Source organism: Podarcis cretensis (genome assembly GCF_951804945.1).
Source record: "Podarcis cretensis genome assembly, chromosome: 4".
In the NCBI taxonomy this organism is placed as follows: Eukaryota; Metazoa; Chordata; class Lepidosauria; order Squamata; family Lacertidae; genus Podarcis; species Podarcis cretensis.
In genome coordinates, this window is record NC_137173.1 from 97,712,250 (window position 1) to 97,737,115 (window position 24,866).

General features: G+C 44.9%; 1 long non-coding RNA gene across 1 annotated transcript in view; it reads left to right on the forward strand.

The window, feature by feature from the left end:
* The first annotated feature begins 1,802 nt into the window (after window positions 1-1,802).
* The window catches only part of LOC307214411, a 58,372-nt gene continuing 35,308 nt past the window's right edge, over window positions 1,803-24,866 (forward strand). Inside the window, exons 1-2 of the long non-coding RNA XR_013838053.1 lie at window positions 1,803-2,061; window positions 18,350-18,446. This is a non-coding gene — a long non-coding RNA (uncharacterized lncRNA). The remainder of the gene's footprint in view (window positions 2,062-18,349; window positions 18,447-24,866) is intronic.

The window sequence follows — 24,866 nt, forward strand, 5'->3', positions numbered from 1 at the left end:
GCTAAGGATTTGGCTATCAATGGGCAGTACAAATGAGAAAGAAACTTCTCCTTCTTTCTTCTTTGGTGATCAGTAAGATGAGTAAGATTGTCTTTCATGAACACGGTTTTAACAGTAAGTCCATAAGTGACTGTGGAGGCCAGTTCTGGATCCACACATCCTTCCACAGTGGGGAACTGGGCAGGAGTTGATCACGGTGAGGGTTTGCCAAGTGTGCCTTCCTCTTAGCATGTTTCTCTCTTTATTCCTGAGTTTTAGCATCTTCAAAGCCCATGTTCTCCAATTGGAGCACTTGAGGGCCAGCGTTTCCCAGTTGTCGGTGTTTATACTACATTTTTAAAAGATTTACCTTGAGAGAGTTTTTAAACCTCTTTTGTTGACCACCAGCATTACGCTATCGATTTTTAAGTTTGGAATAGAGTAGTTGCTTTGGAAGATGATAACTGGGCATCCGAACAACATGGCCAGTCCAATGAAGTTGATGTTGAAGAATCATTGCTTTGGCGCTGGTGATCTCCCAAGAAACAAACAGTGTGGTGTAGTGTCGGACTAGGACCTGGGAGTCCAGGGTTCGAATGCCGACTCAATCATGAAGCTCACTGGGTGGGCTTGCACCAGTCACTCACTCACTCACTCACTCACTCACTCACCTAACCTACCTCACAGGGCTGTGGTGGGAATAACATGGAGAGGTGGAGACCTGTGTATTCCACCTTGCGCTCCTTGGAGAAAGAAGTGGGATATAAATGTACTAACTAACTAACTAATTAAATAACTAAACATTCTCCTTTCTCAAACATCTCTGCTCTTTGAAAAGGAACTTTTCTGGGGGATCTTTGGAAGCACATCAGAGGTAAGTGAGATAGGAATCTCATAAGAATTTTGTAGAGGAAAAGGAAATGAATGATGTGACTGTTGTTGCTGAGGACACACAAGCTTTTTTTCATTTGTTTACTGCTGTTGATTGCACAAATTGGTTTGTACTCTGCAATCCAAATCACCACTACTATCATTGTTGGCTAGATGCAGTCAAGTGCTTATTTATTTAAGAACATTTTAAACCAACCCTTCACTGACTAGCAATCTCAGGGTGGAGTGCAACAAAGCAAATAGAAAATAAAATAAAAATAACAATTACATGAAGATCAGATCAAAGGCCAGGTTGTTGTGTGTGTTTTTAACAACTCAAACAACAAACATAGCAAAAAGCAAATTGCCTGAGCAAATAAATATGCTTTTAGCTGACAACGAAAACTCTACAGTCAGAGTCAGCTGTATGTATCCGAAGGGCAGACATTCCAGAGGGAGGCTGCGACTGCAGAGAGGTCCCTCCTGTAGATTGCTGCAAAAGGGATCTCATGATCTGAACTCAGAGGAAGGTTGATTCACATGAAGATGCTCCTTGAAGTATTTAGGTCCCAAGTTGTTTAGGGCTTTTTAAGTAATCACGTGAAGGGGCATACCTAGAGGTTAACCAGGTGGGCCCCTGCCAAGGGTGCAGGCCCAGGAGGGCACAAAAACCATGCCTCTCTGAAATGTAGGTGGGCTCAGCCATGACCCAAGACCAGATTTCAGCTCAAAAAGGATTTATTGTAACATCAAGAGGGATGGCAAACAGAGACACTCAGCCCAGGCAACACACCTCCCCGCCTGTGATAGGTCGCCTTATGCTGTAACTGGCGAATCACAATGCTGGCCCTATCACAGCAGGGATTGGCTGCCTGCCATCTGCCAGCAACTGTCATTGGAGGGTTTTAGAATCCTGTCTTTTGTGATGCAGGTGAAGCTCCTGAGCTCCAGGTGGCAGCAATGGCTAGGCTTGCAGTCTCCACTCTGGCTCACAGGGGCTAGGAGCCCACCCATTTGTGGCCACCCCCAGGCCGCTCCTCCGTTGCTCTGGGTGGCTGGATGAAGCCCCGGGCAGTTTGGTGGAGGAATCTGGCCACTGGCATGGGCCGTTGCAGCAGCCTTGCAGGGCTCCCTCTCCAGTTTGGTGGTGTGATTAGAAGTCTGACCGGAGCGCCCAGCATGACTCAGAGGGAAGAAAGGCAGAGAGAGCAGGTGAGAGTTGCAGCAGGAGGGAAAAGGGAAGGAGGCAGAGAAGTAGAAGGAAAAGGGGCAGAGCAGACTCAGTCCCCACGGGCACAGAGGAAATTGCTGGAGGAGCACAGAAAAGCAAACTTTCTGCATTTCTGGTCCCTGGTCTTTCCCAGCTTTGGAGGTACCGATACATCAGTGCCAGATTTACGTATAAGCCAAACAAGCTATAGATTGGGCCCCACTCTCTTTGGGCCTCCAAAAAAATTTAAAGGAAAAATACCCACTGGATGTACATTTCCAAAATATAAGCTAAAAAACAAATAAAATAAAACCAGTGTTGTGTGTTGTGTAGGCCCCTATGATGTTTTCCCATAGAATCATAGATACTAAGGATTTGCAAGGATACTTATCTCTCATACCTATGTCTGCGGTCAAGAAGCAAAGTTACAGGGCCTTCTCAGTAGTGGTGACCAGCTCCCTAAAATATCACTGGTTCGCTCCTTTCTATGTATAGAGTGCCTATATTCTGCATGGACTGGTTATTTTGTTATGTGCAAATGGCTTCAGATACCTATTAGGTCCATAAATTACCATATAGCATATATTCAACACAAAAAAACAGTGACCTTTTGTTGTTGACAAAGGACAGCTGGACATGTAAAGGGCCCCATTGCCTTCAGTAGCTTAGGGCCTTGTCAAACCTAAATCCGGCCCTGGTCCCGGTACAGCTGTTTGACAAGGGTACAAGGGAACCCAGGTGCACTTCTGACAAGCCCCTTGAATTTGACCCAGTAGCATATCGCCAGGCACTGCAATGCCTTCATGACCTCTGTGAAATGATGTTGACAAGTTGCTAAGCTCAACATGCACAAGCCGCAGCATGCGGTCCATTTTTGAAGGCAGCCCCGTAAAGATCCCATTACAGTAGTCCAACCATGTGTTGTTTGAGGTTGCAGAAATACAAACTTGAGGAAGCACAATGTCACTGTTGTGACATAACATTTATTCTCTGTGACAATAATGGGAATCCTACAGAGAGTGTTTTTATATTTTTGTAAAATGGAGATATCTGAATTGTTAAGCTGCATTAAGGTAAAGGTAAAGGGACCCCTGACCATTAGGTCCAGTTGTGGCCGACTCTGGGGTTGCAGCGCTCATCTCGCTTTATTGGCTGAGGGAGCCGGCATACAGCTTCCGGGTCATGTGGCCAGCATGACTAAGCCGCTTCTGGCGAACCAGAGCTGCGCACGGAAACACAGTTTACCTTCCTGCCGGAGCGGTACCTATTTATCTACTTGCCCTTTGAGGTGCTTTCAAACTGCTAGGGTGGCAGGAGCAGGGACCGAGCAACGAGAGCACACCCCGTCGCGGGGATTCGAACCGCTGACCTTCTGATTGGCAAGTCCTAGGCTCAGTGGTTTATAGCTGCATTAGACAATTGGTAACTTGAAAGGGCCTTCATTCGGCATTTTGTGGTCCTTCTAAAACACCAAACGAAACATTGGAGCCCAAGTGGAAGTAAACAAAATCATATGCAGCACAATTGAACCAATACGGAGCATCTTTAAATTCCACTGTGCAAGAAATGCTTGCCATTCGCTGGATCTTGCCCATGTTTATTGCTGTTCGTCATGATTCTATTTAAATTTGGAAATTAAATAAAAAACACCACAGTGAAACACTAGAAGAAAATTTTCTCTTTATTCCCTTCTTCGCCGTTCTGCCTCCTTCTCTTCCAAGGAAATGAGATTAATGGCAGTTTTACTGGAATCGGTCTATTACAAGATGATTACATTTAGATTAAGGAATGGTAGATTTATAGAGAACTCAAATATATTGAAGATGGAGAGCTCATTTAAAGGGCTGGGAAGAATTTATGGGTTGTAAATACAGATGCTTTTTATATATATAAAGAATGCTTGTAGTTTGTCAGTAAATGCAAGTTAGAATACAATCACTATTCTAAGCTAAGTTATTCTTCAAATGATCAGGTCTCTATTCCACATTTGGTTGGGAATGGCGGAGTGCACCTTTCAATCCACTTTGTCACTTGTTTATGGGACAACCTTTTTCGCTGTATGCCTTTACAACGTGGGTGTAAAGTCTGGGTGTTACTGGGCTAAAACTTCCATCACCCCTGACCGTCGACCATGGTGCAGAGAGGAATGGGGCACTGATGAGAGTTGCAGTCCAAGAACACTGGAGGGTCACAGGTCAGCTACCACTGTTTTATAGAACCGGCTCGTTTCTCTTGCTGCTTGCTTTGGTAGTTGAAGCAACCCTTTTGCTGCATTAAGATTGGAAGCACAGATCACGCCCGCACTGGAAAAATAATAATAAAGAATGAATACTGGTTCCTGGTGTGGACAAGGGCTGCTGACATCAGCAAGGGCAGTGATGTTGTGCACTTGCATGTTGTGGACCAAGACCCTTCCTGCCTCCACCACCACCTCCCTGCTAGATTACCAGGCTGTGGATCCCAACAGTTCTGCTGAGCTAAGTGCACCTCTCAGCCATGCCCCATCTGAAGAGTGCAGTTGCTGAGCAGGGACCTAGATAGGGTGAGGTGGTACCTGAGGAACCCTTGGTTGCAAGTTGTTTCTGTGGTAAAGAGCAGCAACTATAGTTTTGTGGCACCTTAAACATATAGGACATGGTTTTTGGTGAGAATTTTCAGGGAGGCAGGAAAAGATATATTTTTTATTACTATCCTTCCTAATTTGCGCTAGCAAGTTCTATAACTTACCAGAGTTTTACATTCCCCTTTTAAAGGCACAGTAGATATAGCTGGTTGCAGGCTTGTTTAAGCCTCTCAATATTAGAATCCTGGTAAGTTCCCTTATACCCCTCTTAAAAGAATAAACACGCCACAATCTTGTGTAAAGTATATAAAAGAAGTTTACTCACATTATCAGTTCACAGTTGGATCCCTGAAGGCAGACTTAATTACAAAGTATATACATGTGGATCTATCCCATATGGAGATAATCCCAGTGTCCACTGTTGGCTAGGAGCCAACAGAGCAATTCTAGCTAAAAGCTGGTCCAACGAGGGAGGAAATCAAAGAGACAGAGATGGCTGCGTGCCTTGTCCTTTTTGTTACCTGGACAGGTAAGGCCATGCCCACCTCTAGTCACATGCAAGGAAGGATGCTCCAGCCCAGGAGGAAGTTTTGACTGGCTGGACCAACATCCCCTTGCATGTCCACTCTAGGAAAACAAGGAATGTTGTATTTGACTGCTCCCAGTGGATTACATCCCACAGTTTTCTCAGTAGTGACGCCACAATTCTGTAACTGCAGCCAGGGAGACCATTGCCAGTAGATATGGATATTTATGGATATTAGATATGGATATTTAAATCCACAACCTAGGCATGCAACTCACTGGGCATTAGGCCTCTCTCTCGCTTTCTCCATGAGACCAAGCTTAGGAACTTGCCAGAATATGAAAACATGGTTATGAAGTGGACTCTAACTTAAAATAAATTTGTTATTCTTTAAGGTGCCACAATACCCTGTTGCTTTATTCTGTATTATTATTGAATATATTAGTCACCATCCAATACAAACCAATATTCCAGGTGAGGCAATAATACAATTTAAAACTAAGGCTGCAATCCTATGCCCATTTACCTAAAACTAAGCCTTATTGAAGTAATGGGACTTACTTTTGAGTAGATGTGCATAGGATTGCACTGTAAGAGTTTAAAATACTAAAGAGATTGCAGAGGCAACCCTCCATCCAGCTAGCAATATGAATAGCAGGGGTAGTCCTTAGTTGAATCAGAATAAAATTATTTTGCTTCTTTGTATTTGACATTATGAAGCTGTCCTCCATCATTTTCTTCAAGCACCTGCAGCTGCGCTCCCTAGATATATTTATCCATTTGAGTTCACCTTGAGCTTATCACATGCACATCACCATAAAATGATTGGGTTCAGTTAACAAGATGCTTTCTTGGGTATTAATAAAACAAAATGAAGGACTAGAAATCTAAATCATCTTGGCCCAGAATCTCATGCCCTGGTGCCCAAAGACCTTACGCTGATCCTCATCATTCCTGGATATAATAATCACAAACAGCAGCACCATATAAAGATATAATTGAATGAGTTCTTAATGTGTGGGATGTGGAAAGCCCTGTGAGGAAAATTATGAGGTTGCTCTTGGTCTGTGACTCTTAGGAGCATTTCACAAATAAAAAGATCAAATCCGTTTAAAATAAAATTAAAAATTAAAATTAAGGCCATCACAGAAGGATTCTGTAGTCTGAGAAATACAGGTAGATTTCAAGGCAAATATCAAACATTAAAGTCCATGGAACAAATGTCACTTTTTAAAATTAAATTTCTTAAACTTTCATTTGAAAACAACATAGTTTCACTGTACCGAGTAGAAGGACTGAAGAACATAAGTTAACTGTCCGCTATAATTATTATATGTACTTGTCTCCTACTGAATATATCTATATATCTTTATCTATGCTGATGACACTCTTCTTCAATTTTAAAAAATGTACCTTTCTATATCAAGTATGAAGCATAAATACATCTCCTATAAAATATATCTGTATCTATGCTGATGACACTCTTCTTCAACTATGAAGCATTAATCACTTAGCACAATAAAAATGACTTTAAAAGTTTATTTGCGCATACTAATCACTGGTACAATTCTTTTTAAAATTGTTAGATCATTGTTAGATCATTTTTAAAATTGTTAAAGTTCCAGTAGTATGAAATCTCTAAAAATAATCCACATTTATGTGTACTTTATCCAGTTCTATATATGCCAATTGTAGACTGCAAAAAAAAAAAAAGTTTCCAGAATTTTTAATTATTATTTATATTTATAATATATAAATATTATATTTATACAGATGGGTGCATCTGGCTAGGTTTGCCCAGCCACAATTGTGAAAGGATGGAGAGTTAGCTTTTAGACCAAGCCAGAACAGAGGAAAAAATAGGAATCATTAATGTGTATATTTCACATCAGCAAATCAACCATATGCAAACTGGATGCCACTGACATGTCTTTTAGTTAAACATTTCTGTTTATACATTTTATGGCTTAGGGCCCTTGTATCTACGGGACCGCCTCTCCTGGTATGCCCTGCAGAGGACCTTAAGGTCCGTGAATAATCATAGTTTAGAGGTCCCGGGCCCTAAGGAAGTCAGACTATCCTCCACCAGGGACAGGGCCTTCTCAGTGATGGCTCCGACCTGGTGGAATGCTGTGTCCCATGAGACTAGGGCCCTGCAGGATTTAACTTCCTTCCGCAGGGCCTGTAAGACGGAACTATTCCGCCTGGCCTTTAATTTGAATTCAACCTGATCTTTTATTTCCCTTCTCTTCCTTCTCCGTCCCCTTTTATGAAGATCACCCGCTCTGAGACCCCACAGCTAATTCTCCCCTGGCCTCCTCACTGGCCCAAGTAGGACCAATTCAGCCAGCTAGCCCTGGGGATTATCTAATTGATTTTTTATTTTATTGTTATTCATGTTTTTATACTGTATTTGATGCTGCTTTTATAATTGTTTAAATTTGTTGTTACCCGCCCTGAGCCTGGTTTTTGAACCAGGAAGGGCGGGGTATAAATACAATTTTTTTATTATTATTATATTTTTGCATATCTCACCTTGAGAACATCTGATGAGAAAGCAACTGAAATTTGGTGTGTGTGTATATATATATATATATATATATATATATATATATATATATAATAAATAAATATTAAAAGATAAGCTAGAACAGTGTTTCCCAACCTTTTTTGGGCAAAGGCACACTTGTTTCATGAAAAAAATCTCGAGGCACACCACCATTAGAAAATGTTTAAAAAATTAACTCTGTGCCTATATTGACTATATATAAAGTAACTCTCTTTAATAGGAATCAAATAAACACAAAGAAAGTATTTTATAATTACTTTATTATGAAATAGTAAGTAAACAGAAATATGAAAAATTATAAAATACTTTATTCAGTGCGCCTTTTGTCCCTCTCCTCGAAATGCTCCAGCTCAATGTTCCTCCGCGGGCTGGCCATTGGAGAGCCGTGTCGCCCACACCGCAGCCCAATACAATATGAACCCTCCCCTCGCAAGTGGCAACCCCTCCACACTCCCCACCTTAAGCCTCCACACGCGCCCTGCCCAAAGAGATGCCCGCCCGCGCGCGAGGGGATCCTTTACCTCAGCATCCCACCAAAAAAAAAAAAAAGAAAAAAGAGGGCAGGAGACTGCGGTCCCTCAGAGGCTGGGCGTTAGGAAGAAGCAGCCGCCTTCATCCAAGCAGGAGCAGCAGCAGCTGTAGCTGTAGTAGCGCCAAGCTGTGCCGGGGACTCCGTGCCCATGAGGGGAGGGAGGGGAGAGAGAGGAGAGGCAGCAGGTCGCCCTCTTAAGTCACGCGCGCGCAGGCACCACCACGCATCCCTCGCGCCCTCTCGCAGAGCCCCTGCTCAGCACCTCCCGCCTCGGGGACGCTCCTCATGAGCCGCTGAGAGGCCGCCAAGCCTCCAGGCTGCTCCCATTCAGCCTTAGGCGCGCGCCCGCCTTGGGAAAAGCGGTGCTGGGAGGCGGAGAGAGAGAGAGAGAGAGGACGCCGCTGGCCGCATCCCACCCTCAGTCAGTCGGCTCGGAGCTACTGAGGAGAGGGAGGTGGGGACGATGGCGCGTCTGTTCCGCTCGGGGCCAGCGTGCCCCCACCCCCCTCTCCAGAATCCCCAACTAAATACGATGCGCTAAGGGAGGGGGGAGAACCCACCCACAAAGAGGACGCCTTTCTGCAGGGCGCCTAAGGCCTCTCGCCGCCCGACTCGCCCGCCTTCCTCCCACGGCACACCAGGCAACGTCTCGCGGCACACTAGTGTGCCGCGGAACACCGGTTGGGAAACACTGAGCTAGAATATGGCCTCAGATTGGGGTAGAGCCCTTCTGATGCTGTTTAACTCTGATCATCCTCAGCCTGAAGGGCCAATAACGGATGATAGGAAATTAGTCCAACATTATCTGTAGGAAACCACAGTGGCTATGCTTCCCTCAGATCATACAGGATTATAATCTGAAAATGCTATTACTATAAATTGAAATGAAAAGTTGGGAGTCTGCTCATTTTTTGATGTATATATTGCTTTAACCGACATTGCAGAGTTGTATTAATTCATTCCAATTGGAAAATAACTCAGGATAGGTATGGATTTGAGCAGAGACAGATTATGAATTGCCAAATCATTATTTCTTCCTTTCTTTCGGCTGCCACCACAAATGACAGCGGCAGCCATGTTGGCAGCCTGGCAGCCATTTTGCATCCATTCTGTGGCATTGTCGGGGGGGGGGGGGAGGTTGATGCCAAACAAACAAAAATGGTTTAAAATATCCAGGGGTTAAAATCTACGTAGTAGACTTCTACCCCCTGAGGAGTTTGAAAAATAAAAATCTCATAAATTTTCTCAGGGGGAAAAAGCAGAAACTATTTTACAGCTAATTCCTTTGCCTGAACCTAATATCCAATGAGAACTAAGCCTGGTCTACTTCTGCTTTCTTGTTTTAGCAGCCAGCTGAGCTACTTGATCTCATCAGCTTGAAGTGGACCTTTATTGATCACCAGAAAAATAGAATATCTATGAAGGGGGAGGACTTTTAAGTCCTGAAATGTAGTCCAATCCATTTAACTGAGAGGCACTTAGACCTGCTTCATAAGAAACCTTTCTGCACTCAGATACATAATGTGGGAGGTGTCAGTAACGCAAAGTGCATGTCCATGCATTTTTCAGTGCTCTCCTCTGTAAAATGCACATCTTCTTGACCCACTTGCAGGCCCAGGCTGTGCACACACACACACCCCAGATGTGTTACCAAAAAATGACACCACACCATTGAATGGGATCAAATCAGGCTGCAACTTTTATTGACTACAGATGAAGAAGTTTGGCATAGGCCAGGCTTCCTCAGTCTTGGCCCGCCAGATGTTTTTGGCCTACACCTCCCATGATCCCTAGCTATCCGGACCAGTGGTCAGGGATGCTGGGAATTGAGGTCTCAAACATCTGGAGGGCCGAGGTTGAGGAAGCCTGGCATAGGCAATAGGTAACTGTTATGTACTGAAATATACTCGGAGTCGAGAGTGGAATTCATGTTCTTTATTCAGCTCATAGTGGTGAGGAGGAATGGAAGTTTCCCCAAAGTATCTGCTTTATATACATTATTTACACAATGGGCTGCACGTGATTGGCTAATTCCAGGATTCTCCTGTAGGCCAATCAGGTTGTGGATTCACTTCCATCTGGAGCTGGATTGGGTGGCTCCTGCGGACCAATCAGACTGCTGCATTTTGGATCCTATTGTTCTAGGACCAATCAGACTGCTGCATTTTGGATCCTATTCAACTCAGTACATAACACCCCTCCTCTCTAAGTTCCAGTCCTGCCCGGGAGGTCGCATTCATAGTCCTCAAGGTATGCTGGCCGCCTACGTGTGCATTGCAGCCTGGGGTATTCCCTGGTCTGGGATTCGGGTTCTGGCTCGAATAGGATATTGAATAGGATATTGAATAGGATCCAAATTGCAGCAGTCTGATTGGTCCACAGGAGCCACCCAATCCAACTCCAGGTGGAAGTGAATCCGCATCCTGATTGGGTGAATCCCGGAACTAGCCAATCACGTGGGGCCCATTGTGTAAATAAAGTATATAAAGCAGACATTTCGGGGGAACTTCCATTCCTCACTACTATGAGCTGAATAAAGAGCATGAAATCCACACTCGACTCCGGGTATATTTCAGTAACCATTTATTTCTGGCCCGCCTACTGGAAATGACATCAGGGTCAAACTGGCAGTGGGGATTCCTATGGCTTACATCAAATAGGGGATCCCCACGAGGATCGGTGCCTTTAAGAGCACTGAGGCCCAAGCCACTCTCTGGGCATATGGACAGAAACAAGCCCTTCACGGATCCCTTTAATGGGATACCCTATTACTGGAGATGTAGGCGAGGGCACCCTCCCCCCCCCCCAAACAAATGGAGTTCATGCTCCGGCAAGACTAATTGCCAGCATTCCAGCTTTGCATTGCCAGGGAGGAGGCACTGGCCGCAGGATGTGGGTGGCGCTGTGGTCTAAACCACTGAGCCTCTTGGGCTTGCCGATCAGAAGGTTGGCGGTTCGAATCTGCACAACAGGGTGAGGATATCCTATGCAAGACAGAATGGATTGGGTAAGGTTGAAAATAAAACCACCACATAAAAATCCATCCTAGGGCTCGGTTGCCCATTCCAGACACATCGTCTGAACTCTCATTGCAGGGCTGTAATGACTCTCTGCTGCATGGGGCGACTGTCCAATGGTGCAGTTAGATAATTTTACCCTCTGTACTTAGGAGTCTTATCTGGGGGACTCTAGATGGCAATATGTATTACTTCGAATTGTGGTAAGCCAAACCTGCTGCATTCTGGAGGGGCCTCCTATTCAAGGCAGGGTGAATTGGCCACTTCTTTGGATTCCCAGGTAAGGGTGTTGGGGTAGGGCAATACAGCAACATGTCCCCGTGTTGCCTCAGGTGGCAAAACAGGACAGAATGCCTCTGCTGCAACTCATTTTGCTGTGTGGGGCTCAGGACCTTAGTTCCAAAGTCCTACCCTGACAACACCACTGGAACTGTCCCCTTTGGAAAAATATGGTGCTTGACCTGATATGATCTGAAAGTGTCATCTGTGGTGGTTCATTCACACTTACACATCAGAGATGCTGGTGGCGCTGTGGTCTAAACCACTGAGCCTCCTGGGCTTGCTGATCAGAAGGTCAGTGGTTCGAATCCCCGCAATGGAGTGAGCTCCCGTTGCTCTGTCCCAGCTCCTGCCAACCTAGCAGTTTGAAAGCACACCAGTGCGAGTAGATAAATAGGTACTGCTGTGGCGGGAAGGTAAACGGCATTTCCATGCGCTCTGGTTTCCTTCATGGTATTCCATTGTGCCAGAAGCAGTTTAGTCCTGCTGGCCATGACCCAGAAAGCTGTCTGTGGACAAATGCCGGCTATCACGGCCTGAAAGCGAGATGAGCACCACAGCCTCATAGTCGCCTTTGACTGGGCTTAACCATCCAGGGGTCCTTTACCTTTCTACCTTTTTTACCGGCCGCCCCACAAAGCCGCCCTACCTAAAGAAGGGGTAAGCAGACTTGCTGCTCTCATGTGTTCTAAAGGGACAAGCAATAGAAAAGGAATGCACCAGCACTTTTTATCTAAAAGAACTGCATGCATACATTGTGTTGGTCATCACACTCACAAAAATACTGAGAATTAAGTGGACTCTATACCCGATAGCACTAGCCCAGCTAATATAAAAGAGTAGTAGTAAAGGTAAAGGGACCCCTGACATTAGGTCCAGTTGTGGCTGACTCTGGGGTTGTGGCGCTCATCTCGCTTTACTGGCCCGAGGGAGCCGGCGTACAGCTTCCGGGTTATGTGGCCAGCATGACTAAGCCGCTTCTGGCAAACCAGAGCAGCGCACGGAAACACCGTTCACCTTCCCGCCAGAGCGGTACCTATTTATCTACAGTGGTACCTCTGGTTACGTATTTAATTCGTTCCGGAGGTCTGTTCTTAACCTGAACCTGTTCTTAACCTGAAGCACCACTTAAGCTAATGGGGCCTCCTGCTGCTGCCACGCCGCCAGAGCCCGATTTCTGTTCTCATCCTGAAGCAAAGTTCTTAACCTGAAGCGCTATTTCTGGGTTTATGGAGTCTGTAACCTGAAGTTTATGTAACCTGAAGCGTATGTAACCTGAGGTACCACTGTACTTGCACTTTGACATGCTTTTGAACTGCTAGGTTGGCAGGAGCAGGGACTGAGCAACGGGAGCTCACCCCATCACGGGGATTCGAACCGCCAACCTTCTGATCGGCAAGTCCTAGGCTCTGTGGTTTAACCCACAGCACCACCCGCGTCCCAATATAAAAGAGTAGTAGTAGATAAGAATAATTACTCTCCAGAGGTTGTTCCTTTGGATGTGAATAACAAGAGCAGATCCAATATTCTGGCTTTTCTTAAGTGGAAAACTGCTCAGCAAACACAGAAAACATGTGCAGAGTGGGTCTGCACCACTCACTGCATCTGAGGAGTGCTGTTGAAATGTGCACAATGTCAATGCATTTTGGATTACTCACTTGTCTCCCCAAACTGGCTGCCTGCATCTTTAATGCAGAATGGATGCCCATCTACGTCAAAATTGATGCTTCTCTCCAGCATGAGCAAGGAATGAGATACCAATCCTTCTGCCTCTGTGAGTGGGTTCATTCCTTAACCTTTACTCAGAAACATGCCCATCACTGTAAACATTTCAAGATGAGAAATAAGAGTATTGCTAGCTAACCTTAGCAGAATGTTGAATTACGGGGATGCAGTTAGATGGTTCCTCGGGGTTTCGCTCCCCCTCCAAGCTGACTTTCCCATCCACTTTTGTTAGATATCATGATCTCGGGGCGTCTAAACCTGAACAACCAGCAAGGAACTGGCAGCATTTACAAAATGGTTATGATGTGTGCACGTTCAGCCCAGTCTGAAATAAGTTAACTTAGAATAGCAGCCGCTCTTTGCTGTTATAGCTGACTTTCTTCTAGGGTAAGAAAATAAAGCAGAGGGAAAGACAAGCTCCTTACTAAATCTTGACACCTTGATTGCAAATGGAAAATTAGCCATTTTCCACCCCCGGCATTTTAACATTTCGAAAGGTTTTTCTTGGCAAAGCTTGTCGCCAACACAACAGGAGATATGAAGGGGAAATATTAACTGACCTTGATAACCAAACACCTTGGGGTGGGGGGTGGGGATTGAATGACCATTCAAGTGTATAAAACTGTACTGTACAAGACAAGAGAAGAAAGCTAGTAAGGCAGAAAATGGCTGCAAAAGGAACTATTTGGAATACATATATTTTCTAAAGTAAGGTATTGTTTATGAGTGAGCTTTGGTATGTAGCTATGTAGAGATTTGGTAATTTGGAGGATGGGAGAAATTTGCCCCATTAACATTCATAGATATCACCTTGGCAAAGATGATTTCCTGGAGAATTAATGGCTGAGTGGTACTAATGGCCCTGCGCAATGCCTCAGGCCACCAACTCCCAGCCAGCATTTAATCTGCAGGAAATACATTGTGCTTTGACTGCTGCTCAGAATGAGCATTCAGCCTGTTATTCTGGAATCTCTCTCTCTCTCTCTCGCTCTCACTCTCTTTTAAGGGATAAAAGGACCTAGAATTCAGAGTCACACCCCCAACACTCCCACCCATAATTTTGCAATCAGACTCAAAAGAGCAGTGAAAATGCACATTCTATGATCCGAATGAATTATTCCAATTATAGACATGTGTATGCTTGTTTGTTGTTGTTGTTTAGTCGTTTAGTCGTGTCCGACTCTTCGTGACCCCATGGACCAGAGCACGCCAGGCACTCCTGTCTTCCACTGCCTCCCGCAGTTTGGTCAGACTCATGTTTGTAGCTTCGAGAACACTGTCCAACCATCTTGTCCTCTGTCGTCCCCTTCTCCTTGTGCCCTCCATCTTTCCCAACATCAGGGTCTTTTCCAGGGAGTCTTCTCTTCTCATGAGGTGGCCAAAGTATTGAAGCCTCAGCTTCACGATCTGTCCTTCCAGTGAGCACTCAGGGCTGATTTCCTTCAGAATGGATACGTTTGATCTTCTTGCGGTCCATGGGACTCTCAAGAGTCTCCTCCAGCACCATAATTCAAAAGCATCAATTCTTCGGCGATCAGCCTTCTTGATGGTCCAGCTCTCACTTCCATACATCACTACTGGGAAAACCATGGCTTTAACTATACGGACCTTTGTTGGCAAGGTGATGTCTCTGCTTTTTAAGACGCTGTCTAGGTTTGCCATCGCCTTTCTCCCAAGGAGCAGGCGTCTTTTAATTTCGTGACTGCTGTCACCATCTGCAGTGATCATGGAGCCCAAGAAAGTAAAATCTCTCACTGCCTCCATTTCTTCCCCTTCTATTTGCCAGGAGGTGATGGGACCAGTGGCCATGATCTTCGTTTTTTTGATGTTGAGCTTCAGACCATATTTTGCGCTCTCCTCTTTCACCCTCATTAAAAGGTTCTTTAATTCCTCCTCACTTTCTGCCATCAAGGTTGTGTCATCTGCATATCTGAGGTTGTTGATATTTCTTCCAGCAATCTTAATTCCGGCTTGGGATTCATCCAGCCCTGCCTTTCGCATGATGAATTCTGCATATAAGTTAAATAAGCAGGGAGACAATATGCAGCCTTGCCGTACTCCTTTCCCAATTTTGAACCAATCAGTTGTTCCATATCCAGTTCTAACTGTAGCTTCTTGTCCCACATAGAGATTTCTCAGGAGACAGATGAGGTGATCAGGCACTCCCATTTCTTTAAGAACTTGCCATAGTTTGCTGTGGTCGACACAGTCAAAGGCTTTTGCATAGTCAATGAAGCAGAAGTAGATGTGTTTCTGGAACTCTCTAGCTTTCTCCATAATCCAGCGCATGTTTGCAATTTGGTCTCTGGTTCCTCTGCCTCTTCTAAATCCAGCTTGCACTTCTGGGAGTTCTCGGTCCACATACTGCTTAAGCCTGCCTTGTAGAATTTTAAGCATAACCTTGCTAGCGTGTGAAATGAGTGCAATTGTGCGGTAGTTGGAGCATTCTTTGGCACTGCCCTTCTTTGGGATTGGGATGTAGACTGATCTTCTCCAATCCTCTGGCCACTGCTGAGTTTTCCAAATTTGCTGGCATATTGAGTGTAGCACCTTAACAGCATCATCTTTTAAAATTTTAAATAGTTCAGCTGGAATATCATCACTTCCACTGGCCTTGTTATTTGCAGTGCTTTCTAAGGCCCATTTGACTTCACTCTCCAGGATGTCTGGCTCAAGGTCAGCAACCACACTACCTGGGGTGTACGAGCCATCCATATCTTTCTGGTATAATTCCTCTGTGTATTCTTGCCACCTCTTCTTGATGTCTTCTGCTTCTGTTAAGTCCTTACCACTTTTGTCCTTTATTATGGTAATCTTTGTACGAAATGTTCCTTTCATATCTCCAATTTTCTTGAACAGATCTCTGGTTCTTCCCATTCTGTTGTTTTCCTCTATTTCTTTGCATTGCTCGTTTAAGAAGGCCTTCTTGTCTCTCCTTGCTATTTTTTGGAAATCTGCATTCAATTTCCTGTATCTTTCACTATCTCCCTCGCATTTTGCTTGCCTTCTCTCCCCTGCTATTTGTAAGGCCTCGTTGGACAGCCACTTTGCTTTCTTGCATTTCCTTTTCATTGGGATGGTTTTTGTTGCTGCCTCCTGTATAATGTTGCGAGCCTCCACCCATAGTTCTTCAGGCACTCTGTCCAACAAATCTAAATCCTTAAACCTGTTCCTCACTTCCACTGTGTATTCATAAGGGATTTGATTCAGATTGTATCTTACCGGCCCAGTGGTTTTTCCTACTTTCTTCAGTTTAAGCTTGAATTTTGCTATAAGAAGCTGATGATCTGAGCCACAGTCAGCTCCAGGTCTTGTTTTTGCTGACTGTATAGAGCTTCTCCATCTTTGGCTGCAGAGAATATAATCAATCTGATTACGATGCTGCCCATCTGGTGATGTCCACGTGTAGAGTCGTCTCTTGTGTTGTTGGAAAAGCGTGTTTGTGATGACCAGTTTGTTCTCTTGACAGAACTCTATTAGCCTTTGCCCTGCTTCGTTTTGATCTCCAAGGCCAAACTTACCAGTTGTTCCTTTTATCTCTTGATTCCCTACTTTAGCATTCCAATCCCCTTTAATGAGAAGAACATCCTTCTTTGGTGTCACTTCTATAAGGTCTTGTAAGTCTTCATAGAATTTGTCAATTTCAGTTTCTTCAGCAATAGTAGTTGGTGCATAAACTTGGATTACTGTGATGTTAAAAGGTCTGCCTTGGATTCGTATCGAGATCATTCTATCATTTTTGGGATTGCATCCCAGTACAGCTTTCGCCACTCTTTTGTTGACTATGAGGGCCACTCCATTTCTTTTACGGGTTTCTTGCCCACAGTAGTAGATATGATGGTCATCCGAACTGAATTCGCCCATTCCCGTCCATTTTAGTTCACTGATGCCCAGGATGTCAATATTTATTCTTGCCATCTCATTTTTGACCACATCCAACTTACCCAGGTTCATGGTTCTTACATTCCAGGTTCCTATGCAATATTTTTCTTTACAGCATTGGACTTTCCTTTCGCTTCCATGCATATCCGCAACTGAGCGTCCTTTCGGCTTTGGCCCAGCCGCTTCATCAGCTCTGGATCTACTTGTACTTGTCCTCCGCTCTTCCCCAGTAGCATGTTGGACACCTTCCGACCTGAGGGGCTCATCTTCCAGTGTCATAACTTTTATATGCCTGTTGTCTTTGTCCATGGAGTTTTCTTGGCAGGGATACTGGAGTGGCTTGCCGGTTCCTCCTCCAGGTGGATCACGTTTGGTCAAAACTCTCCACTATGACCTGTTCATCTTGGGTGCCCTGCTCGGCATAGTTCATAGCTTCTCTGAGTTATTCAAACCCCTTTGCCACGGCAAGGCAGTGATCCATGAAGGGGTGTTGTTGTTTGTATGCTTGTTTACATTGCCTTTTTTCCTTCAAATTACCAAATGGCAGGCAGTTTTATGGGTGAAATAGAGAACATGGAGCGGGTGTGTGTGTGAGGGATATAGAATATGAAAGTGTATGAGAGCCACACCCCACAAGTACTATATAAAAAGGAAAGTAATCTAGATTAGATGTTACAGTCTACTGATCATTGGGAGCCCCACTTAAAATGCAGCCCCCCCAGTGTTGACTGGGGGAGATTAGGATGCTGTGCAGACCCCCTCTCTTGTCCGCCTGATGCAGCCACTGATGCAGGACCAACGTTTGGTGGCCCCAAGCTGCAGCTTGACAGTGTCAAAAAGTCATAGCTCTCAACCTTCCCTTTTTTTGCGGGAAATTCCCTTATTCCAGTGCCGTTTCCCGCTGCTATCCCAGATTGTTAGATATCCCTTAGACTGTCCCCGGGACAGGTGAGGCTGCTGATCCCTTATTTTCAAATCTGAAAGTTGACAGCTATGAAAAGTGTGCCAGCAGTAAATCGCACCATTCAAAGTTGGAGTTAACTCTTTATTAGCAAAAACATGATCTTCACAGATTTGGCAGAGTATCGTGCCTAAGGAGCACAGCAGTTCACCCAAAGCAGTCTTAACCCATTCATCAGTTGCTGAAACTGAAAGTCTCTGCCTCCTCAAACGTATCTTAATTCCCCTCCTCTCCAGGGCTTTCCCCAAGCAGTCAGAGACTGTTCCACCCATTTCGGCCCTCTTCTGGTTCAGGAAGACAAGAGGAGCTTGTTTGCTGTGACTTCTGGAAACGGTGAGTAAAAGATTCACTTGTTTGCAAAGCTAAGTGTCTATGATTTATTCTATACTAAGTATTTTTGCAGGAAACATTTGTTTAAATTTAGATGAGGGCACATGTAAATCTAACCAAGTTTTAATGTGCTTGGAGCAATCACCATTGTGCTTAACTCTGTTACCGGAGGGTAGGAATCTCTCTTCCAAACCACTCTCTCCAACAATAACAGCATCAGGAACAATTCTCAACAAGAGAAATTGCTGAATTATAACTCATTACCAAACTAAAAACCTGGTCTGAATAGAGATATTGGATTCATGTCTTATTATACATGCTAAAGCTAATTTTGGTCATCTATCCGTGCGCTGCTCTGGTTCGCCAGAAGTGGCTCAGTCATGCTGGCCACATGACCTGGAAGCTGTATGCCGGCTCCCTTGGCCAATAACGTGAGATGAGCGCCACAACCCCAGAGTCGTCTACGACTGGACCTAACGGTCAGGGGTTCCTTTACCTTTTTATCCCTTTAAAAATCCCTTGCCCTTCCCTGTGGAACCAACTGCCATCATTAACAGTCATCAACACTTATAAGGTTGTAGCAACCTCTGCTTCAGAGTATCTGAAGAAGTGTGTATACATACGAAAGCTCATACCTAGAAAGCTTATACTTAGTTGGTCTTTAAGGTGCTACTGGAACATCTTTCAATAAATTAAAAAAATATATCTTTCACCATTGTTATTTATTACGACAGACCAATATGGCTGCCTACCTGAATATGTAATTCTCAACAGGGAAATGGTGCAAGGAGGAAAAGGGTTAAGCACTCCTCCACACCCCTGTCTCATAATCTCAATCTGGATTAGGGTCCCTGTGGGACTGATCTGTGAAAGAGGCAGTAGTTGTAAGTCTGTGGTTTTCAAAGCATGTGTTTAATGTGTATATTAACTATGACTGAGAAATAAGGTGAATTTTGTCTTATTGCTGACAGCTGTTGTGGTTTTAGCACTCTAAATCATCAATTTAACCTCTAAGAATGACTATCAGTGCCACTTTTATACAGTTGCCTCTGTGATTTCTAAGGGGAAACCTTGTCTGTGCTTACCTATTAATGTATGATCTTCCTTAGATTTGGCCAGCCCCTTTCTTAATTAAGTTTACATTGAAAATATGTTTTTTATTGTCAACTGACCTTTTAAATGCTAATGGCAAATGTAACCTCTAAAGTGTTATTGCAATCTTACGACTGCACTATTAATGCCATCTTTGTGTTGTCAGATTTACGTTGATACCGTGAGATAACTTTCTCTTGATTCATGAAAACCTAAGTTTCATTTATCAGAGTTTTATCTGATGCTTTGGTAATTGTGATACAAGTTACCATTCTTCTTGCAAACAGCCAGTTTACAATTTATTCTCAATCAATATAATAACTTGTATGCTTCTGGTATTCTGTGAAATTGGTTAACCTTCACAAATGGACATGAGAGAAAGGGGCGTGGCACCAGCCTGGGCAGTATGGTCTATTCTACCAAGTGAAAGCATCCTATGGCAAGTGGGGATTAGACTGGATCCCAAACTCATTCAGCTTGGTCATGTGACCTGGCAAACTGGCATAGAATATTTTTAAATGCTTCTTTCCCCTCTGCTAGGATAAAATATGTACTCTACTGGTGTCATCGTAGTGTTGTAAGCCAAAAATGGTTAATCTTCTGAGTTTACGCCAATAAAACTCAGAGACAAGAGGAGTTAGGAGTCCATTGTTGTTTATTGCAAAGCAATAGGTTACAGTCGAATCTTTACGGAAAACTGCAACCCGCCCAAGGGTCAGGGCGGTGGTATTTATAACATTTCAAACAAAGGATTTGAATTTTCACCAGTCATGTACATCATTACCTCATTTCATGTTTAATACACATGCGCAATAAGTGTTGCAAACTAAACTTTGATTCTCACCGTGATCAAACTAACATTGTGTTAGTGTGCATGTTGGGAACCTGTGTTACGTGTAGCCCTTTGCACCATGTATCAACTTATGTTCTAGCTTATGAGCTGTATCTCCGTGATTTACGTCTTAGCTGTCCTTCTGTCCCAGTGGGGGACGCCATCTTGCAAAATCATTAGTTTCTTAAAGCAACAGGTTACCATAACTTCTCTGTTGGGGGCATATTCAAGGATTTATAGGGGTTCACATTATCACATTCATTGGGGCCCTTTGGGCCACTACCACATAAGGAAGAGTTGAGACATCAATGTAGCTATTTATTTATTTTTAACTAATAAGTGTACACAGTAGGGATGGAGAATGTATGGTCTGCCCAGTTGGGCCCTCTAGTGACACAATCTGGGGTGGCACCACAGCCACCAATGAATCTTTGCACTTGACATGGGAGCCCTGCATTGCAAGGCGAGCCCCCCCACCCCAGTGGAAATAAAGACACATGACACAGATATTTAAGGTTAATGGGCTAAATATGGCCACAACTTTATTGGTTACAGGTGATGAGCGGTATTGGCTTAGGCATTGGTCCTAACCAACTATCCGGCTTCAGCCTGTTCGCTTGAAGTCCGGCAAGGGTAAACTACCAGTAGGGGGAGTCCTGCTGATGCACATCAACTAGGAATTCCCCCGGGATCACCGGTCGGGGGTGTGCCTTAGGCCCTCACCTCCATTGGCTTCGGACAGGGCCACGCCCCCCAGAATCCTTTATCGGACTACCCTTCAATATGCGGGGCAGGTGATGGCGCTTTCCCCCCCCCTCCATCTACATAACAATACCAATACCAATGCCTAACCACCAATACCAAGGAAGTTGTGACGATTTGCTACGAGGTAGGCAAAAAACCAAGTGGCTGGTGCCAATTTGCCAAGTGGGAAAATTCCTACCAGGCCCCTTAACGGCGACCAACCGAGGTCCATAGCAAGGTCAAAGACGAGAAAACCTTAAAGGGCGGGAAGGTGGGAAACCGGAGCAGCTGGAGGCGGCAAAGAGGGAGATCCCAGGCCGTCCCTGCGTTAAGTGGAGCAGGCCACGCCCCGCAGGCCAGCCGATGACACGATCGGGATTCCCTCAATCGCACGGGGGCTGAGAGCCAGCCCCCACACGCATGGTGGGAGGGTGAAGCCCGCAACCCCACCTCCTTTCTACGTCGCTGAGAGCCAGCCCCCGCGCGCATGGTGGGAGGGTGAAGCCCGCAACCCCACCTCCTTTCTACGTCGCTGAGAGCCAGCCCCCGCGCGCATGGTGGGAGGGTGAAGCCCGCAACCCCACCTCCTTTCTACGTCACTGAGAGCCAGCCCCTGCGCGCATGGTGGGAGGGTGAAGCCTGCAACCCCACCTCCTTTCTACGTCGGAAGTGGCTTTAGCAACACAAAACATTGGGCACTGTGGAAAATACAGTGGTGCCCCGCAAGACGAATGCCTCGCAAGACGGAAAACCCGCTAGACAAAAGGGAAACGAATTTCCTATGGGCTTGCTTCGCAAGACGAAAATGTCTTGCGAGTTCCTGCGGGTTTTTTTTTCCTCCCCCCCTTTTTCTAAGCCGCTAAGCCGCTTATCTGCTTATCCGCTAAGCCAATAAGCCGCTAAAAGCCGCTAATAGCGCTAATCCGCTAAACTGTCAATGGGCTTGCTTCGCAAGACGAAAAAACCGCTAGACGAAGAGACTCACGGAACGGATTAATTTCGTCTTGCGAGGCACCACTGTACAACATTGGGCCAACAGCTTCCTGGCCTAGGGCACTGGCATCACCAGGCAAGCCCATCTGGAAGGAGGGTCCGAATCTTTCATATATTTCCCACAATGTTCAGCATCCTGCAAAGCCAGGGGTTTCAAGTGGGACAAGTGGCAGTGCCAGGGAGGTGATGGTGGCAACCGAACCCAGGCCTAGTCAGGGGACAGGTGGAACCAGTGGGGCTCTTTCCTAGCAGTACGTTGAGCCTGCTTACGCCTTTTGCTGGTCATGGCAATCTCATAAGTTGCACAACTCTCCCCCCAACACGCACCAAAATCTTTTTTTCAAATAATAATTTTTATTAATTTTAAAATATTAATTATAATACATACCACAAAATTTCATCATTTATACAATCTTTTTTTGGACTTCCCTCAGCACCTCTGATGATCCACCGTTTTAACCACTTCTTATGCATTTCTTAAATTATTATTACCTTTAATTGTCTTAACTAACCCTTCTCCCCCTTATCTATTTTTGCAATAATTCCAATAATACTCCTCACAAAACTTCTGGCAAACCTATGAACGTAGTCTGGTCATCACAAATACTTTTCAAATAATCTGTAAACTTACTCCAGTCTTCTGTGAATTTCTGGTCCTGCCGATTTCGGATCTTTCCTGTTTATCCAATTCTGCATAGTCTATTAATTTCATCCTCTATTCTTCTTTCATCGGTAATTCTTCTTGCTTCCATTTTTGGGCCAATAACATTCTTGCTGCCGTTGTTGCATATAAGAACAGCTTACATTCCTTTCTATTTATATCACCTCCTACAATGCCCAATAAGAATGCTTCTGGTTTCTTTATAAATGTATATTTCAACATTTTTTTCATCTCATTATATATCATCTCCCAGAAGCTTTTCACTTTTTTTCATTCCCACCACATATGATAAAATGTTCCTTCTTTTTCTTTACATTTCCAACATTTATTACTAACTTTATACATTTTAGCTAATTTGACGGGTGTAATGTACCATCTATACATCATTTTCATCACATTTTATTTTAAGGCATTGCATGAACACACACACCAAAATCTGGAAGTGGGAAGATTTAAATTTTTGTCTGTGGGAACAGAATCACCTAGGACTTGAGCCAACCTGTGTTGTTCTGGAGCTCTGCAACATCTTTAAGAAATGGTACTTGGTTTTGAGGGAATGCAGTGCACCTGTCTCTGAGGAAGAATAATCCTTAAATTGAGATAATTCATAAAATCATAGAATTTTAGAGTTGGGAGGGACCCAAGGATCATCTAGTCTAACCCCTTGTGATGCAGGAATCTAAGCTAAAGCATCCATGACGAATGGTCACCCATCCAGTGGCGTAGTGTGGGGGGTGCAGGGGGGCTGGCCGCACCGGGCGCAACATCTGGGGGGGGGGGCGCGCTCGCCGCCTCCGGAGTCGCCGAAGAGCCTCGGGCGCAGGCTGTAGCAGAGCCCCATGTCTCGCGGAACCAACGAGCTGTGCGCACGTCCGGGCTGAAGGCGTCCGGCAGGCAGCAGCTCTCAGCGGTCCCCGCGGTCCCCACGCATCAGGGCTGCAGAGGACACGCCAGGCAGCCCCTCCTCACAGCCCCACTGCTGCTGCTGCTGCAGCTGCTAGGCCATGTTGCATTTTCCTCGCCTCTCTGCCCTCCTCTGGGCAAGCGGCGTCGTTTGGGCGGCAGCGGCAACTCGCCTCAGATCACCTGACACGGACCCGCCGCCGCTGCCGTGGCTACCTTACCGTAAATACCCCAGCCCAGGCAGCAGCAAGAAGAAGCTGGCAGCGGTGGCAGGTTAGGGGTTAGGGGGCGCAAATTACTTGCCTTGCCCCGGGTGCTGACAACCCACGCTACGCCGCTGCAGCCATCCTTTGCTTACACACCTCCAAGGAAGGAGAGTCCATCATCTCTTGTGGGAGTCTGTTCTACTGTCAAACAGCTCTTACTGTCAGAAAGTTTTTCCCTATGTTTAGTTGGAATCTCCTTTCTTGTAACTTGAAGCCATGGGTTTGAGTCCTACCCTCCACAGGAGGAGAAAACAAGCATGTTCCCTCTGAAAGAAAGAGGGGGGGAGACTCACTTTGTACGATTCACAAACACAGAACAGAGCAAAGCTCTCATCCACAGTGCAGTTAAATGAGGCTGTGGAAGCCTAGGTTATTTCCTACAATTTTTAATGTGAATAAGTTTCACTATCATTTTCTGTAATGCAACATCTGTTTTTTCCCTATTACATTTTTATGTGACATTTGTGGAAGCTACACGGCTTAATAAGATAAATGGCTTATTTTCTAAGTGCTTGAATTCAAACAAGAGCACACTCAAAAATATCTCAAAGAAGAAAGCTCTCTATTTCCCTGGAGATTATTACTGTATGATTATGGCAGATACATTCCAATGAATTTTACAATTGATGTTGATTTTATCGCATGCTGGGTGTAATCAAGATAGCAATTTCTGTCCTTGGCTTAGAGAGCTTTGGCCACAGAAACATAACCGGGGGAAATCAGGAAGTAGGTGACCACTTGTCTTGAATGGTACAGGAAAAACATTGTTAAAGCGGCAGAGACTTCATTCGCAACACTGTACCTTCCCAAGACATTTTGGTGCTTGAGGCAAAACAGTAAACAACTCCCCTTTCCAATACAAAGTGCATAGTACCCAAGGCTTAGGGTTGCCATATTTCAAAAAGTAAAAACCAGGAAGATCCCCAAATTGT